We start from the raw sequence: 18,677 nt of genomic DNA, 5'->3' as shown, positions 1-18,677 counted from the left end.
GAGAGATCAACTCTCCCCAGGCTACCCACCACGTTGCTGTGGTGGTGGAACAGCACGGCGACTCTTTTTCTACATTAAGGACAGGCTGTGTCCAAATTCCCGACCCCTCCATGCCGGATTCCCGCGGAGGGACGGACGCCGATCAAGCCCTGAACCTAAAGTAAGGCAGCGGGCCGGATTCGTTGGATAACATCCAACAAGCCGAACTTCCAAGTTCAGAAACTTTCCAGCCCCTGAGTCTCAGATTGGACGCGGTTCTGAATTTAATTCCACCCGCCCACCCAAACACAAGTGATCTATCCCGAATCCAGCAAGAGCCCGCTGAAACAGTACATCATTACTCGGCCAGATTCCTCCTGGTTATGGACAGGATAAAGGACTGCCGTGAGGAAAGCGCAATTTCAATTTTCTGCAATAATTACACGGACAAAGGAATCATGGACGCCATAAGTCGTCGCGAAATTACACGCTTCGCCGACCTAGCGTCCATAGTACAAAAGTACTGTGCGATGGAGAGCGCCTGGAAAACCGAAACCAAATTTTGGGACAATCCGGCTCCGAACACAACCCTAGTCCGAAATAAAAGGGTGCATCATATTCACGCACCTGGGTTAAAAACAAAAAACCAAAAACCCCCTAAAGGGAATGGAACCGTACTGGAGGGATGGCTCAACGGACTTGGAAAATTCATAGCATAGAGGGCTCCACTCCAACGCATTGCCTTCGAGCATGTTGGATACTACGGCAGGTGGCCAAAAGTGGCAAAGAGCTTCTAGCCCTAGAGAACCAGCCCAGCAGTATCAGTACGGTATTAACAGTCTTCGAGACTTTCGCATCAAATAATATGCGGAAACGAACACTCCGCAGCCTCGTCGAAGTCTACCAAGTAGCAACAATAAATCCATGGAGCGACACGGCTATTACCTTCAACGCCAGTGACGAACCTAAATTCCGAATAGCCCGAGCACCAGCCGCATTGGTACTCAGTCCAATAGTGGACGGCTTTCGCCTTACTAAGGTACTCATGGATGGCGGCAGCTGATTAAACCTCATCTACGAGGAAACCCTTTGAAAAATGGAAATAGGCTGGAGCCGCATTGAGCGAAGCAGCACAACCTTTAGAGGAATAGTCCCTAGTCAGGAAGCACGCTGCACAGGAAAAATTACACTGGATGTGGTGTTCGGCTCGCCGGACAATTACAGGTCCGAGGAGCTCACATTCCAAGTGGCCCCGTTCAGTAGTGGATATCACGCTTTATTAGGGCGAGAGGCATTCACAATTTTACAAGCTATACCCCATTACGGGTACATGAAGCTCAAAATGCCCGGGCCCAACGGAATCATCACTCTTGTCAGTGATCCGGACATAGCACTCCGCGCCGAAAATAAAACAGCCGCACTAGCCCTAGAGGCACTATCCGAAGCCCTAGCGGCCGAGGAACTCACTGTGCTGCGCTCCACGGTGAACAGGGACGACGTGATACTCGATAAAAGATCCAAGTCCACCTCTTTCAAGCCAGCGGACGAAATAGTCAAATTCCAAGTCCATCCAACGGACCCCACAAAGACAGCCTCCATTGGGGCACAATTAAACCCTGATGTAGACGCCGCACTACGCGAATTCCTTCGGGAAAATTGGGACATTTTTGCCTGGCACCCTTCAGACATGCCAGGAATCCCACGCAGGTTGGCAGAGCACAACCTAAATATCCTAAAAGGATTCAAGCCGGTCAAACAGGCTCTTCGGTGATTTTCCGAACCCAAAAGACAGGCACTGGGAGAGGAGCTAGCCAAACTATTAGAAGCCGGATTCATCAGAGACATAAAACATCCGGACTGGCTAGCAAACCTGGTAATGGTACCAAAGAAGGACAAATCCTAGCGCTTGTGTGTCGATTTCAAGGACCTTAACAAGGCTTGTCCAAAGGATCCTTTCCCCCTTCCCTGCATCGATCAAATTATAGATGCTACCGCAGGACACGATTCATTGTGCTTCCTGGACGCATACTCCGGCTACCATCAAATCAAGATGGCGGAGCCAGACCAAGCCGCAACGGCATTCATCACTCCATACGGACCATTCTGCTTCAACACAATGCCCTTCGGGCTCAAAAACGCCGGCGCAACATATCAGCGCATGATTCAGACATGTCTGGCAACCCAGATCGGCAAAACAGTGGAGGCATACGTATACGATGTGGTCGTCAAGTCTAAACACGTCGAAACTCTAGTAGAAGATTCGAGGATCACATTTGACAACCTCCGAGCATACGACATTAAGCTCAACCCGGAAAAATGCGTTTTCGGCGTACCAGCCGGAAAGCTCTTGGGCTTCATTGTATCCGGTAGAGGAACTGAAGCAAACCCAGCCAAGATCCGAGCTCTATCACAATTGGATATCCCAAAAGACATCAAGCAAATACAAAAATTAACTGGATGTGTGGCGGCTCTAAGCCGCTTCATTTCCCGCTTGGGAGAAAAGGCATTACCCCTTTATCGCCTCCTCTGGCGCACCGAACACTTCGAATGGACGGATGCCGCCACGGCCGGACTCGAAGAAATAAAGTCCATATTGGCAACAAATCCGGTCCTGGCCGCGCCCAACTTGGGCGAACCAATGCTATTATATATCGCGGCAACTCATCAAGTTGTAAGCGCGGTACTCGTCGTCGAACGAGAAGCGGACGGACATAAGTTCCCTCTTCAAAAACCAGTGTACTACGTATCCACTGTCTTAACTCCATGCAAATCCCGGTATCCGCATTATCAAAAGATAGCGTACGCAGTGTTCATGGCATCCCGGAAGCTCCGACACTACTTTCAAGAGTGTTCGATAACAGTAGCCTCCAAAGTACCACTCAATGACATTATAAACAACCGCGACACGACCGGTAGGATTGCAAAATGGGCCATCGAGCTCCTACCATTTGACATAACCTATAAACCACGACGAGCCATCAAGTCGCAAGTTTTGGCTGACTTCATCGCCGAATGGACTGAAGCCGAACTCCCTAAAGAGTACGGCGCATATTCTAACTAGATCATGCACTTCGACGGCTCCAAAATGTTGGCCGGCCTGGGGGCTGGCGTCGTCCTGACGTCCCCAACCAGGGACACAGTCCAATACGTACTTCAGATAATGTACACGGACTCCAACAACGCTGCCGAATACGAGGCCCTTCTACATGGCCTCCGGATGGCGGTCTCCATGGGCATTAAACGCGTAGAGGTACGAGGGGATTCGAACCTCGCGATATCCCAAATAAATGGAGACGTCAACGCCAAGGATCCAAAAATGGCAGCTTACCGTAATGCCGTTTTGAAAATGTTAGCTCGGTTTGAAGGGCTCGAATTTCACCATATAGCCCGGGATAATAATCAAGCGGCGGACGTATTGGCATGCATCGGCGCAAAGCGCGATGCCGTCCCCCCCAATATCTTCCTAGAACGGCTTTTCAAGCCATCTGTACTATGGGAAGGGGAGTCCGGACATAACAACCCGGACCCAACCGCACTACCCGACACCGTACACTCTGACACAATCGGCGGTTCTGCCAATGAAACAACACCTTCAGCCCACGAAATAATGGCAGTCATTGCCCTGTGGACCGAGCCATTCCTAGCTTACCTAACTAAGCAAGAACTTCCCGAGGACCAAAATGAAGCCCGCTGCATAGTACGGCACTCTAAAGCCTATAAGGTCCATGAGGGAGAGCTTTATAAGAAAAGCACAACCGGAGTCCTTCAAAGGTGCATCTTCGAGGAGGAAGGGCGAAATCTTCTGGCTGAAATTCACGTCGGACTCGGCGGGCACCACGCCGCAGCCCAGGCCCTTGTAAGCAAGGCCTTCCGTACAGGATTTTATTGGCCAACGGCCTGGACAGACGCTCAGGATTTAGTCCAACGATGCGTCGGCTGCCAGCTCTTCGCTAACCAAAGACACATGCCACCCACCGCCCTGAAAACTATACCCATCACCAAGCCGTTCGCGGTCTGGGGGCTTGACATGGTTGGACCCCTTAAAGGGGGAACCCACAAGCAAAAATACCTATTGGTCATGGTGGATAAATTCACCAAATGGATAGAGGCCAAGCCAGTTAAGACGGCCGAATCCGGACCTGTGATAGACTTCATATCTGGGGTAGTACACCGTTACGGTATCCCCCACAGCATCATCACTGATAATGGCACAAACTTCATGGCCGATGAGGTTAAACTTTGGTGCAAAAACATGGGCATTAAGCTCGACTACGCTTCAGTCTATCACCCTCAAACTAACGGTCAAGTCGAGCGAGAAAATGGTCTAATCATGAGCGGCATTAAACCCAGACTAGTGCGGTCCCTCAAGGAATCTAACACGCACTGGGTAGAGGAGCTCGACTCCGTACTCTGGGGGCTGCAGACCACGCCGAATCGTACTATCGGATTCACACCATTTTTCATGGTGTACGGCATAGAGGCAGTCTTGCCCTGCGACATAATTCATGACTCACCTCGCGTGCGCATGTACGAAGAAAGAGAAGACAAGCTGGATCGGCAGGACAGTTTGGACGCCTTAGAGGAAGAGCGCGATGTGCCAAAAGCTCGTTCCGCATTCTATCAACAGCAGGCTCGAAGATATCAAAGCAGAGAAGTACGGGCCAAAACTTACAATGTTGGCGAACTCGTTCTACGCCTGCCAGACAAGAAAAAGGACAAACTCAAGCCCAAATGGGAATGTCCCTTCATCATCGACCAAGTCCTGACCGGCGGAGCATACCGTCTGCGAAACGCATCGGACAACCGACCCGAGCCGAACCCATGGAACGCAGCCCGTCTCCGAAGATTCTACGCCTAGCGCCAAAGACAGAGTTCGTCTTCTTCCTTTGTCCACATTTTATACTTTAGTTATCTTTTGTTTCTCTCTTTCTCCTTCCTTTTTCCTTAAAGCCTTTGAAGGCCGATCTGTGCATTGTTCGCACACATTTGACGTGCTACTCGCACTCATTATACCTGGGGGCTTCTTTAACAGAAGCTTATTTATACGTGCTTCATGCCCAACACATGTGTCACACTTCTGCATGTACCTTTTATTCACCATTATATGCATCGATATGACTTAAGTTTTGGCCAAGCTGGGTTGCCTGGCTCCTGTGCTTACCCCTACATTCCCGATTGTTCGGCTAGGAGGTAAAGGGAGCACCTCTGCGATTGTTACTGCCGGGTCAGCCGGATGTGTACCTCAGACTGGGTGAAGCCGAAAGCTAGAGTTCTTAAGGGAATATTCGGTCGGTGATTTAAAAGGCGATTTCTTACCTACTTATTTATCCACCCCCAGATGCTTTTATGCTTTCTTCGCAGTCCGGACATGCACTTTAGGGCATGCCTCCCAGGGAAAGGAACCCCTAACGTAACTATTCTCCCTGGAAGATGTTTGTCGGTGTCAAAACCGGCGGATCTCGGGTAGGGGGTCACGAACTATGCATCTAGGCGGATGGTAACAGGAGACAAGGGACACGATGTTTTTACCCAAGTTCGGGCCCTCTCGATGGAGGTAAAACCCTACTCCTGCTTGATTGATATTGATGATATGGGTAGTACAAGAGTGGATCTACCACGAGATCAAGGAGGCTAAACCCTAGAAGCTAGCCTATGGTACGATTGTTGTCATGGTTGTTCGTCCTACGGACTAAAACCCTCCGGTTTATATAGACACCGGAGAGGGCTAGGGTTACACAGAGTCGGTTACAATGGTAGGAGATCTACATATCCGTATCGCCAAGCTTGCCTTCCACGCCAAGGAAAGTCCCATCCGAAAAAGGGACGAAATCTTCAATCTTGTATCTTCATAGTCTTGGAGTCTGGCTGACGATGATAGTCCGGCTATCCGGACACCCCCTAGTCCAGGACTCCCTCAGTAGCCCCTGAACCAGGATTCAATGACGATGAGTCCGGCGCGCATATTGTTCGGCATTGCAAGGCGGGTTCCTCCTCCGAATAATTCATAGAAGATTGTGAACACCAGGATAGTGTCCGGCTCTGCAAAATAAATTCCACATTCCACCGTAGAGAGAATAATATGTACACAAGTTCAATCTGCTGACGTATTTTGTGGCATGATGTCACACCACCACCAAGCCTTTACTTGAATCGTTTTTTTATTATACCACCTCAGCGCGTTTAGCGAAGCGGTTTCCTTGGCACGTCTTGTCGAAGTAGAGATCGTGTTCCCCTTATTCCGGGATTCCCATCAATACGAACGTGGGTAACCCAACCGTGCCCGTGGCCACGCCCCCTCTATCGGAGGCGAGTCCCGAACGGTCACGGGGACGACTCTTGGTATTCTCCCTCTTTATAATGGGACCAAGGCTCGTTTCTTTTCTTCAATCCTCAATCGAATCTACTCCTTGCCCCGAGTTCCAACACCCAGAGCCCCAGATTCGAGTGCTTCGGACCTTCAACAATGTCCGGCTCTGACCTACAGGGCCGGTGGATGCCCTCCTCCGTCACGGAAGAGGACGTGCTAAAGCTGCGAGAGGCCAAGTACCTGACTTACGAGATTTCGCATAGGTTGCCCGCCAAAGGGCAAGTCATTCCCACCCCCGAGCCCGGCAAGTATGTCGTGTTTGTGTCCCACCTCCGTCGGGGCTTAGGCTTCCCGATGGATCCTTTTGTGAGAGGGCTCATGTTTTACTATGGGTTGGAATTCCACGACTTGGCTCCGGAGTCCATCCTCCATATCTCTTCATTCATTGTCGTCTGCGAAGCCTTCCTCTGCATTACCCCTCACTTCGGCTTGTGGCTTAAGACCTTCGACGTGGAGCCGAAGATGATCGAGGGGCGTCAAGCAGAGTGCAGCGGGGCGGTTGTAAGCAGAAGGGCCGACGCTCCATGGCCCGAGGGCTCTTTCCAGGAGGAGCTCGGCTTGTGGCAGCAGGAGTGGTTTTACATAACCGCTCCCAGGGGCAGCAGGCAGAAGCCGCCGCCCATCTTCCGCTCGGGCCCTCCACAGCGGCTGATGTCATGGGTCAGCCAAGGGCTCAACTGGGGGCCGTCAAAGGACGTGCCCTATTGCAGGGCCGGATTCGAGACCTCCAGGAGAGGGAGATCAATCTGGTCGTAGTGATGCAGGTTATGCTGATTCGGCGCCTCCTGCCCTGCAAGCGTCGCCCCCTCCGACTGTGGGAGTTCAATCCCGAGGGGCCGCGCGCTCTCCAACACTTCATGGGTACAACACCCGTGGAGATGTATAATTGTTCTTTGGATCACAAGAGATGTGTCCGGAATTGACCGAGGATTCCGACCTAAGCTGCAATCGCCCGGATACTCAGTTAAGTGGCCCTGCGTCTGAACACACCGTTTGTTTACGCCTTCTTGAATTTGCCTTTTACCCCATCGCCTCTTGAATAGGAGTGGATAGCGCAAGCGAAACTGATACGGTGTTCGGCCCCCCTCCCGAAGACCGTGCCGGATCCCGTGCTGGTCAGGATGCTGAAGGTTGCGCCTTCGGAGGAAGGCGAAGGGGAGAACAGGGACACCACCGCCTCTACCAAGGAGGCTTTGGAGAAAGGGGAATCGAGAATCCCTCCTTCCAAGGGGAGAAGAGGACCGCTTCTGAAAACCCGGAGGCCAAGGCCTCGAAGCGGGGGAAGAGATCTTTGCCAGAGGGTCCTGCGTTCGGGGAGGCCCCGACCGCACTATCTCCCCTAAGGAATCAGCCCTCCAGCGAGCCGTAAGTAGAAAAGGGGGGGGTTCTATAATAAAAGACATCCTCATGTTTTCTTCTGAGGATGACCGAAGTTTTTACCTTGTAGTTCGGATCTCCACCCTTCTCAGATGAGCTCGTCTTCTGGGGACCTTCGTTCGGAGATGGTGGAGAGCGAGACGCCTCCATCCGCCGCACCATCAGGCAGGGCGGACGAACCTAAGGTGTCATCGCGGAGGGTATCCCCGAGTCCGGCGGGGCCGGAGAGTTCGGCACCGGCTGATGTGCGGCCGGGGGAGCTGAAGGATCTGCTTGAGAGGGCGTCTATCTCAGAAGGTCACCGTACGTTGATGAGTATGGTGATTGGAAGAATTTCGTCCGCCGAAGGAGGGTTGCATGATGCCGTCAGAAGCTTGCTGGCGGGGTTTGAGGTACGTAAAAATGACATACCTTTTAACAGTTTCGCACATAAAGTGCGCCCTGTGTAGATAGTAGCCCCTGGGACTCGGTAGGTTGTCGAGAGCGATAGTGTGCCGAGGATCAAAATCGCAGGTATTGATTTTTGCCTTTCCTATACAGGTGGCGAATAGTCCGGTGGCCAGCCGGACTGATGGGGTTGCCGAACTAAAGCGGCAACTCGACGTTGCGGATGCGGACATCGCGCTGGTCAATAAGCGACTTGACGAGTCACAAGGTAGGTTTTTTCTCCGTGGTCACCTAGTAAGGGAGCCGAAGCCCACTTCTTACAACATGTGTGCTTTATGCAGATGGTGCCGCTGCTGTGGAGAGCCTTCGGGCAGAACTTGCTCGAGCTAAGGAGCAAGCCAGAGGGAGTGATGCGGCTGCCTCGAGGGCGGCCGAAGAGCTTGAAGCTGAAAGGGCTGCTCACTGCCGAAGCAGGGAGGAAATGGCCAAAATGGCCGTGAAGTTGAAAGATGTTACCGACCGCCATGAGGTTCTTGAAAAAGAACGCCGAGCAGAGCAAGAAGGCTTGAGGAAGGCCACCGCCGAAGCCAAGGATGCCCGTTCTGCAATGAGGGCTATAAAGGAGGAGCTGCGCCAGGCCGGAGATATTGTGGCTGGCAAGCCCTTTCTGCTGCGCAGGCGGTTTATAGATCCGAAGTACGCTCAGCTTGGTCAGTTGTGGGGTCCGGAGGATCCGTATATGGACTTAGCGGCGAGTGCGGCAGATGTTGTTGTGCACTTCTGAAGTCAGAAGGATCACGAGATGGAAGAGCTTTTTTGGTCTCAATTCCATAGTCCGGAGCGTTCACTTCCGCTGACCGATCGGTTGGCCGAGTGGGCTGAGCTGAATAGACTGTCCGGACTTGCCATGACGGATATCGTGGCTCATGTCTGGCCGGATAGGCCCAAGCCGAAGAGTTATTTTGGCTTATTGCAGCAATTCCTTGGGGCGGTGCCGCATATCAAGGCGATGAAGCGGTCAGCCTGCATAGAGGGTGCAAGGATGGCCCTTGCCCATGTGGAGACACACTGGACGGAGATGGATGCCACCGCTGTTGCGACCCAGGGTTCGGACGCGAGCCGGTTACCTGCCGAGCACTATTTTGGGGAAGTTCTGCGTGGTGCTCGTGTAATAGAGTCGCAGTGCTCAAAAAATGTCATGTTCAAATGAACTTTAAGGTTTGTAAAATGATGTTTATAATATAAGCGCTTTTTGTACTTGTGCGTTCAAGTATTGAAATATCTCCTGCGCGGCCGTTAATGTATACTTGTGTATGACCTGAAAGATGGCAGTCTTCAGCTTCAGCCCCCACGCACATAGTGCGGGGGTGTTTGCGAAATAGCACATTTTCACACTTAATCCAACGTCTTTGTCCTGTGAAGGAGGTGGTAGCGTAGCAAATGAGGCAACCGGACTATAATGCTTTATCACTTTCACTTAGCCATAGGAGTTCGAAGGTGGGGCTACGATATAGCCCCTAGGGGCACCGCGCTCTCCGTATTTGGGGCGCGTGTGTGCCTGACCGGGAAGCGGTCCTTCGTCAAAGCGGAGGAATTCTAGACATTCCAGAGGTCGATCGAGTGGTTGACCAGTCTCTCGCTACATCATGACAGTTAGTTTTCGGCTTTCTCTACTGAGGTGCTCACCCGGCCGAACCGGGGCACAATCGCAGTAGTTCTCCTGGTGCCGCGTTAGCCGATGATACAGAACGTAAGGCAGCAAAACACAGGAGCCGGGCAAACCCAACATTTGACCAAAGACATGATTCGGAGCTGATGCATATAAGGCCTAACTCGAGACGCCGAACACTCCCTGAGGTGTTCGGTCTTTATGATGACGGGCAGATCAATGCCCTAAGCCCCTAGTGTCCAGGTACACGCAAGGTCCTCTGACGCGGCCGATGCCAAAACGTCAGCCTCCTCTCTGATTATGATGAGAAACCAGGGGATGTATACAACAAGAGATAGTAAAAAAGGTTTACACAGGGTCTTAATCTGAAAAGAATCCTTGCAACGGGTCCCTACTGCACGTCTGCGCCTGTGTCTCCGTTGTGCTGTATCCTGGACGGGTGTAACACGCTGTTCATCTGTAAAAGAGAGGAACTTAGTTTGAAAAGTAATCGTGTCAAAAATGTATTTAAAACAAAGCATGAATAAATGAATAAAGTTGAGCTTTTATTGGCTCCTTATTGCTCATACGCACAGCCCCTTGTAAAGGGGTGTGTGGCTAGGGAGCCCCTAGCTTATTTATGCCGGACTCGTCTAGCCGTGTCCGGGGCCTTGAACGACCTTTTAATGAGATGATGCCGCGTGGACCGGGCATTTTAAGTGTAAGAGACGCGTAGTGTGGTATTGCGTTAAAGCGGACAAAAGCTTCACGTCCCAATAGTGATTGATGGCTACTTTTGAATGGGGCGATATGAAAGATTAGCTTTTCGCGTCTGAAGTTGTCGGGTGACCCGAACACAACTTCTAGTAGTAAGGAGCCCGTGCACTTGGCATAAGGGCCTGGCGTCACTCCTTTAAAGGAAGTGCGGCTATGTCGAATTTTAGTAAGGTCTACTCCCAACTTGCGGATTGTGTCCGGATATAGCAGGTTTAGATCGCTGCCGCCATCCATTAGGACTTGTATAAATTGTAGTCCATCGATTATAGGATCCAATATCAGAGCAGTCCATCCTGCGTTTCGAATACTTCTAGAATAGTCCTAGTGATTGAAAGTAATTGGTTTTGACATCCAATCTCAAGGTTCCGCTGGGGTGGACCGTGCGACACCTACTTTGGCGGGTGCCGCACTGTTTTCCCGTATTATCACATGAAGTGAGTTTACTGTTTTGACTTTTTGTGGGAAAGTCTTTTGTTTTCCGGCGCTCTGCTGGTGGGGTTCGTCTTCATCCTCGCTTGGTGCGTCGAGCCCCTTGCGTTCGGCGTTGCGTCGGCCGGACTGTTTGAAAACCCAACAATCTCGGTGGGTGTGGTTTGCAGGCATCCCAGAAGTACTGTGGATTTGACATATCCGATCCAAAATTTTGTTGAGGTTGGATAGCTCATCACTGTTGTCCTTAAGAGGCAGTGTTTTATTGTTCGGCCGCGAGCTTTTGAATCCGATGTTGACCGCCATGTTCTTTGGGCTTTTTTCTTTATTTCGGCGCTGGTCCTTTCTGCGCCGTGATTTTCTATTTCCATCTCTAATCTCGGATGTACTCGGGTCGCTGGTGCTACATCTTGCTAGCTAGCTGTCTTCCCCCGCGCAAAAGCGGGTCATGAGGCTTGTTAGCGCGGCCATTGTTCTCGGCTTCTCTTGGCCGAGGTGTCTGGCGAGCCACTCGTCTCGGACTTTATGTTTAAAAGCTGCTAAGGCTTCGGCGTCCGGACCGTCGACTATTTGGTTCTTTTTGATAAGGAACCTGTTCCAGAATTTGCGCGCTGACTCTTCGGGCTGTTGAGTTATGTGACTTAAATCGTCTACATCCGAAGGGCGGACATAAGTCCCCTGAAAATTTGCTCTGAACGCGTCCTCGAGCTCTTCCCAACTTCCAATGGTATTTTCTGGGAGGCTTTTGAGCCAATGCCGAGCTGGCCCTTTGAGCTTGAGGGGTAGATATTTTATGGCGTGGAGATCGTCCCCTCTAGCCAGGTGTATGTGCAGGATGTAATCCTCTATCCAGACTCCAGGGTCTGTTGTTCCGTCGTATGCCTCTATGTTTACGGGCTTGAACCCCGTTGGGAATTCGTGATCCAGCACCTCATCGGTGAAACATAGTGGGTGTGCGGCGCCCCTGTATTTGGGTGTGCCGCTATCTTCGAACACTCGGCGTGTTGTGTTACTTCCTGGGGCCCTCTTCTTTGACCCATAAATGGACCTGACCGGGCCATCCGTTTTGCGAGGGTCTTTATGCATGTCATGTGCCGGCTTATGTGCGGCGCCGCTTGCCGCTCTTGGCCTGTCATCTGGTCGCCTATCCGGCCAGGAGGCCTCTTTGCTTTTTGATTGTGGGGGCTCTACGGCCTCCTCGTCGAATTCTGGCAGCAGCTTTCGCTTCGGGTAGCTCTTTGTTTGGTGGCTATTGCCATATTTGTCCGCGGTCTTGAGTACTTTGCTCCACCTCATTTTGAGTATGTCTTCCGCTGTTTTGAGCTTCCGTTTCTCCTTCTTCAAACTTCTTGCAGTGGCGACAAGCCTTTTTCGAAGATTCTTGTGCTCCGGTGGTGTGTCCGGCGTGAGATCGTCTGGACTGTTGTTTTCGCCGGGGATGGATTGATTATCCGATTCCTCCAGCTCGGATGGTTGCTTGGTTGCATGTTCGTCGCCCACTGGTTTGCCCTGTTCTATGGCTGGGTCATTATGGGTGCTGTTGCTATCGAGGCAGGACTTGGGGCGGCGCTTGTGTCGCCGTTTTGGTTGTTCCTCGTTATCGCTCCCTTTTGGGGTGTCCACCATATATACATCATGAGTTGAGGTGGGTTTCCAGTGTTCGGTAGGCGCTGGTTCTTGATCGTCTCCGGCGTCGTCGTCCCTACCGTCGATGTCTTCGGAGTCATAGTCTAGCATGTCGGTTAGATCGTCGACAGTGGCTACAAAGTGGGTGGTGGGTGGGCCTTGAATTTCTTTGTCGTCCGCGTCCCAACCATCCTGACCGCAGTCCGGCCAGGGCTCTCCTGATAACGAGAGATACTTTAGGGAATTCATGATGTCGCCAAAGGGTGAGTGCTGAAAGATGTTCGCAGCGGTGAACTCCATGATCGGCGCCCAATCGGATTCGATTGGCAGGGGCGCCAGAGGTTCGGAATCCGGCAAGGAGTCCGGCACCTCGGAGTCACAAGCTTTGCAAGGGACAAGGTCTGTATTCGGCTCCATCGCCGTGGAAGTTGCAGCCCCCGAGGCGGTGTCCAGCCACCTGTCCTCGATCTACGCGGTCGGCTCCGAACTATGGGTCAAAGAGGACTCGTGTGCGGCCTCCAGGGTATTGTCCGGCGGAGAGCTAAGTCATGCCCATCGTGACAGTGCGGCACGCTCGGCTGTGGCTCGAATCCATCGAAGATCAAGTCTCCGCGGATGTCAGTCGTGAACTTTAGGCTTCCAAACCTGACTTGATGGCCAGGGGTGTAGCTTTCGATCTGCTCCAGATGGCCAAGTGAATGGGCCCGCAGTGCAAAGCCGCCAAACACGAAGATCTGTCCGGGGAGAAAAGTCTCACCCTGGACGGCGTTGTTGTTGATTGAAGAAGCCATCAAGCCTATCGGTGACGACACAGAGGAACTCTCAATGAAAGCACCAATGTCGGTGTCAAAACCGGCGGATCTCGGGTAGGGGGTCCCGAACTGTGCGTTTAGGCGGATGGTAACAGGAGACAAGGGACACGATGTTTTTACCCAGGTTCGGGCCCTCTCGATGGAGGTAAAACCCTACTCCTGCTTGATTGATATTGATGATATGGGTAGTACAAGAGTGGATCTACCACGAGATCAAGGAGGTTAAACCCTAGAAGCTAGCCTATGGTATGATTGTTGTCATGGTTGTTCGTCCTACGGACTAAAACCCTCCGGTTTATACAGACACCGGAGAGGGCTAGGGTTACACAGAGTCGGTTACAATGGTAGGAGATCTACATATCCGTATCGCCAAGCTTGCCTTCCACGCCAAGGAAAGTCCCATCCAGAAACGGGACGAAGTCTTCAATCTTGTATCTTCATAGTCTTGGAGTCCGGCCGATGATGATAGTCCGGCTATCCGGACACCCCCTAGTCCAGGACTCCCTCAATGTTTCTTACTAACCATGTAATATAAAATAACTAGTTGGGTACTTGTCTGATAAAGCACTAATGACCCCTACGCCTGGTCTCCACGCATGCCCCGTTTTTTATATAACCGCGAGGGTATTTGGACACACTCCGGACTGTCGGGTCCCGAGGTTGAAGCGAAAAGGTCCGCAATGACAAACGATCTACAATCTGGCTAGAAGGCATTTTACATGTCATTTTAAATTACATAGTCAACTTGACTGATTGTATTCCTCTTCAATACCATCTAGCAGGCTGTCTAGTTTATAGTCCCGCTGGGAATACTTTGCGGCCAACTCTACTTGGCTGTACATTAAGCTCACAGAGATCTCCTTCCCATCGGGCCCCACAGGCCCGACCTCGGCCATGTGGTTCGGGTCGGCCTTCGTGTACCTCGTCTTCACCATGGCCCAGGCCTCCCTGGCGCCTTGACGGCAGGCCGATATCTTCTACAGACGGAAGCACCGCCGAGCTCCCTGAAGCTTCTCCACAAGCCCTCCAAGACCCTCGGGTAGGAGACGGGCGGCCATAGGGCCTGGGCGACGCCGCTCATCACCTGCCGAACTCGTTCGTGCAGCTGCAACAGCTCGGCAAGCTGGTCACCCGTTGAACCGGGCATTTCCTTTGCAGGACGGCCTGTGAGCATACCTACAGACATATTTTGGTTAATCGACTTCCTCGCCGAACTCTTGTTTCCAAAAGTTCGTTCAAGCACTTACTGTAAATGCCGCGACGAAGCCGCAGATTCTCCTTCACGGAGTAAGACAGCTGGACCCGAACATCTTTTAGTTCCTCGCCCAGCTGAGTGTTGGCATCTTGGAGGTTATTCTTCTCCTTCCGCACCCTTGTCAGCACGTTCTCGCCGGCCTTTAGCTGGCGTAGTAGCTGCTGCCTGTCCGGATCTAGTCCGGCACCATCTGCAACATTATTGTCAGACTTATACACGCGCCGCACTTTGTGAATTACTTATCTTTCGAAGTATGTATTACCAGAGGGGGTCTCTGTGGCTCCCCCTGCGGCGGCTAGTGCGGCCTCAAGTTGTGCCTTGCACTCTTGCAGCTCCTGGGACAGGTGGGTATTCTTCTCCGTAAGATCCTGCACAACAAATGATCCTTAAATCAGTTATTCTAACTATTTTAAGTCTCGGGGGCTACTGGTAGGGTTGGAAAAAAAGCTCGAAGCTCGCGAGCTAAACGAGTAGCTCGTGACTCGACTCGAATCGACTCAAACTCGAAGAATAACGAGTCGAGCGAAGCTTTAGTTTAAGATCGTTTATAGACCAAGTTAAACGAGTCAATCTTACGAGTACTCGTGTAAATCGTTAGGCTCGGTAGTCAGCACAAAAGATCAACCACTCCAATACAAAAAGGATAAGCCACTCAGCACCCTACGTTCTAGGCGCACAACACAAGGCCCAACCGCCTAGGAGACTCATGCGTTACAAGGAAATTACAATTGTTAAGTGATATATATGTTTAATATATACATAATCATTTTTATCATTTTGAGGGTTTTATGGTCATATCTTTAACGAGCTTAACAAGCTAAACGAGCCAGCTCGCGAGTTATACGAGTCGAGCCAATCTTGGGTTTAAGCTCGTTATAGTAACAACTCGAGTCGAGCTAGCTCGCTAACGAAACGAGCTCTAGCGAGTCGAGCCGAGCTGGCTCGACTCGGCTCGAATTCCAGCCCTAGCTACTGGCATATATAACTGTCAAAATTACTCACCCGTATGTCTTTTACATACTGCTCCGTGGCTCTGGCTAGACCATCTTGAGCAGCACGGAGGTGCGCATCACCCGAATTAAAGGCATTTAACGCCTCGGGGGAGAAGCATGTGTCGCGCAGAACTGTCCGACGGCGCCTGTGATTCATGGCGCTGTCCACCTCAGATCTGGTGGCGGACAACCTATCGGCGTCCTCCGTTGGAGGAGCACCCGACGCACGCCTTGTGTTCGCCTCCCCCTCCGGACCTGGTGTTGGAGCCTGGCTGGTGGAGGCGGGATTGGCAACCTCTCCGGGCACAGTCCGGTGAGCGCTCTTTCTCCTGAGAAAACCACAAGTGTTAGTAGGCCTTCCAGGAATCTTTTCCGGAAACATGGGGGCGCATCATACTGTTGCGGCGACGTCTCGATTCGCGCCGCACTCCTTTTCTGCCTGCTGGGCCGAGCTGCCCCTTGTTGGTCAGCCGCCGCAGGTTCGGCTTCCCGCCTCAAAGGCACCTCCTGCAGAGTACAATTAGTATACGGTGGTCAGAAATAAGCATGGATGGGTCGTGGTATCGGGACTCCGGTCACGGTTACCTGGGAAGCCGGAGATAAACCGGGGTAGTCGGCCGTAATGGCGACCAAAGCATTATCCATACTAAGTTGGTGGAACACCCCGTCGATCAACTCCACCTTTATATCCGGATCCTCTTCGGAGGCCTGATCAAGGGATCGTTCCGGATCCTCTGGTTGTGGAGCCAGGCTGTGTATGTCCTCTACAGCCTGGCGTAGTTACTGCGTCGAAATCACAAAGTGAGACACTTAACTTTGGGAACAAGGATCGGATAGACAAACGACCGCTTACCCAGCTCCGAGGGTTGTTCATCGAAAATCCATTCAATGGACTCGCGCGGAGGAAGTCCTCCTTCTCCCCCTTGTACAAGCCGGACAGGATCTTCACCAGATCAGCAACTGATCCTGGCCCCTTGCTGCCATGACGGCTGGCGTCATCCTCCCCGTTGAAATCCCACATGGGGTGGCCCCTGTATTGAAGCGACTGCACCCCTCGCATGATGCATGTGGCCATGACTCCAATCATAGTCAATCCGGAATGAGCCAATAACCTTATTCGGCCCATCAGATATTGAACGTCCCCATCATTCTCCCGTTGAGGGCTCCGCGGGCGCCAACTCAGGCGTTTCTTTAGAGGAGCGTTGCTGAACTCCGGGAGGCCGATCCGAACTGGGTCTGGCAGCGGGGCGTCCTCCATGTAAAACCATTCCGAAGGCCAGTCTTCGGACGCCTTCTTCGGGGTTCCGGATAGATATCCGGTCCCGGCGATGCGCCATATTTCGGCTCCGCCCACTTGATATATCGACCCCTCGTGAGAACGGGGTACGAGGCAAAATAATCTCTTTCATAGCGCGAAATGGGCCTCGATGCCCAAGAACAGCTTGCAAAGGGCCACGAAGCCCGCGATGTGCAGAATGGAGGCAGGCTTGAGGTGGTGAAGCTGGAGCCCATAGAACTCCAGGAGCCCTCGGAGAAACGGATGTATGGGAAATCCGAGTCCCCTTATTAGATAAGGGACAAAGCATACCCGCTCTCCTTTGGAGGGATTGGGGACGCTCTCCGCCTGCTTTCCGCCCTTGTAGGTGGCCAGTCCGGCTCGAACCGGAACCATGAAGGCTGGGGGAAGATATCCCTCTGCTTGGAGCGTCACCAGCTCGCTATGCGGGACTGAACATCTCCCCCAATCTCCTGGCTGAGGGCTGGGAGCGCGAGAGGAGAAGCCGCGTCGACTGTCCATGATGGAGTGGATTTTTGTCAGAGGCGCTTCGATGAATACTCACGGAAGGAGGATGGTGTGATTCGGATCTGGATCCTCGCCTCTCTTATAGGTGGTTTATTCGCGCAGCTAGGGGGTAAAGTGTAAAAATACCCTGGCTTTTCGCCTTCATACGACACGTAGAAGAGGGCCATTATTGGACGTGGAAGCCAAGGAATGCAACATTTATAAGGAAGCCGCACACTATTCGGTAAGCACGTGGAATTTGGAGGAGAACCCGCCTTGCAATGCCGAAGACAATATGCGCGCCGGACTCGTCGTCACTGAAGCCTGGTTCAGGGGCTACTGAGGGAGTCCTGGACTAGGGGGTGTCCGGATAGCCGAACTATCATCATTGGCCGGACTCCAAGACTATGAAGATACAAGATTGAAGACTTCGTCCCGTGTCTAGATGGGACTTTCCTTGGCGTGGAAGGCAAGCTTGGCGATACAGATATGTAGATCTCCTGCCATTGTAACTTACTCTGTGTAACCCTAGCCCTCTCCGGTGTCTATATAAACCGGAGGGTTTTAGTCCATAGGACACAGAACAATCATACCATAGGCTAGCTTCTAGGGTTTAGCCTCCTTGATCTCGTGGTAGATCTACTCTTGTACTACCCATATCATCAATATCAATCAAGCAGGAGTAGGGTTTTACCTCCATCGAGAGGGCCCGAACCTGGGTAAAAACATCGTGTCCCTTGTCTCCTGTTACCATCCGCCTAGAAGCACAGTTCGGGACCCCCTACCCGAGATCCGCCGGTTTTGACACCGACACCCATAGTTCACATCGTCATGTGATCAACACCCTAAGGGTTTACTTCAATAATCTAGTTCACATTGCTATGTGATTAACACTCAAAGAGTACTAAGGTGTGATCATGTTTTGCTTGTGAGAGAAGTTTAGTCAACAGATCTGTCACATTCAGAGCTGTATGTATTTTGCAAATATTCTATGTCTACAATGCTCTACACAGAGCTACTCTAGCTAATTTCTCCCACTTTCAATATGTATCCAGATTGAGACTTAGAGTCATCTGGATTGGTGTAAAAGCTTGCACCAATGTAACTATTTATGACGAACTCTTTTATCACCTCCATAATCGTTCCTTAGTCCTCACTAAGGATATTCTTGACCGCTGTCCAGTGATCTACTCCTAGATCAAAATTGTAATCCCTTGCCCAACTCAGATCAAGGTATACAATAGG

The sequence above is a fragment of the Triticum dicoccoides genome, chromosome 7B, assembly GCF_002162155.2.
Source record: "Triticum dicoccoides isolate Atlit2015 ecotype Zavitan chromosome 7B, WEW_v2.0, whole genome shotgun sequence".
Classification (NCBI taxonomy): Eukaryota; Viridiplantae; Streptophyta; class Magnoliopsida; order Poales; family Poaceae; genus Triticum; species Triticum dicoccoides.
The sequence above is the reverse complement of the archived record's forward strand: the minus strand, read 5'-3'. Positions refer to the sequence as shown.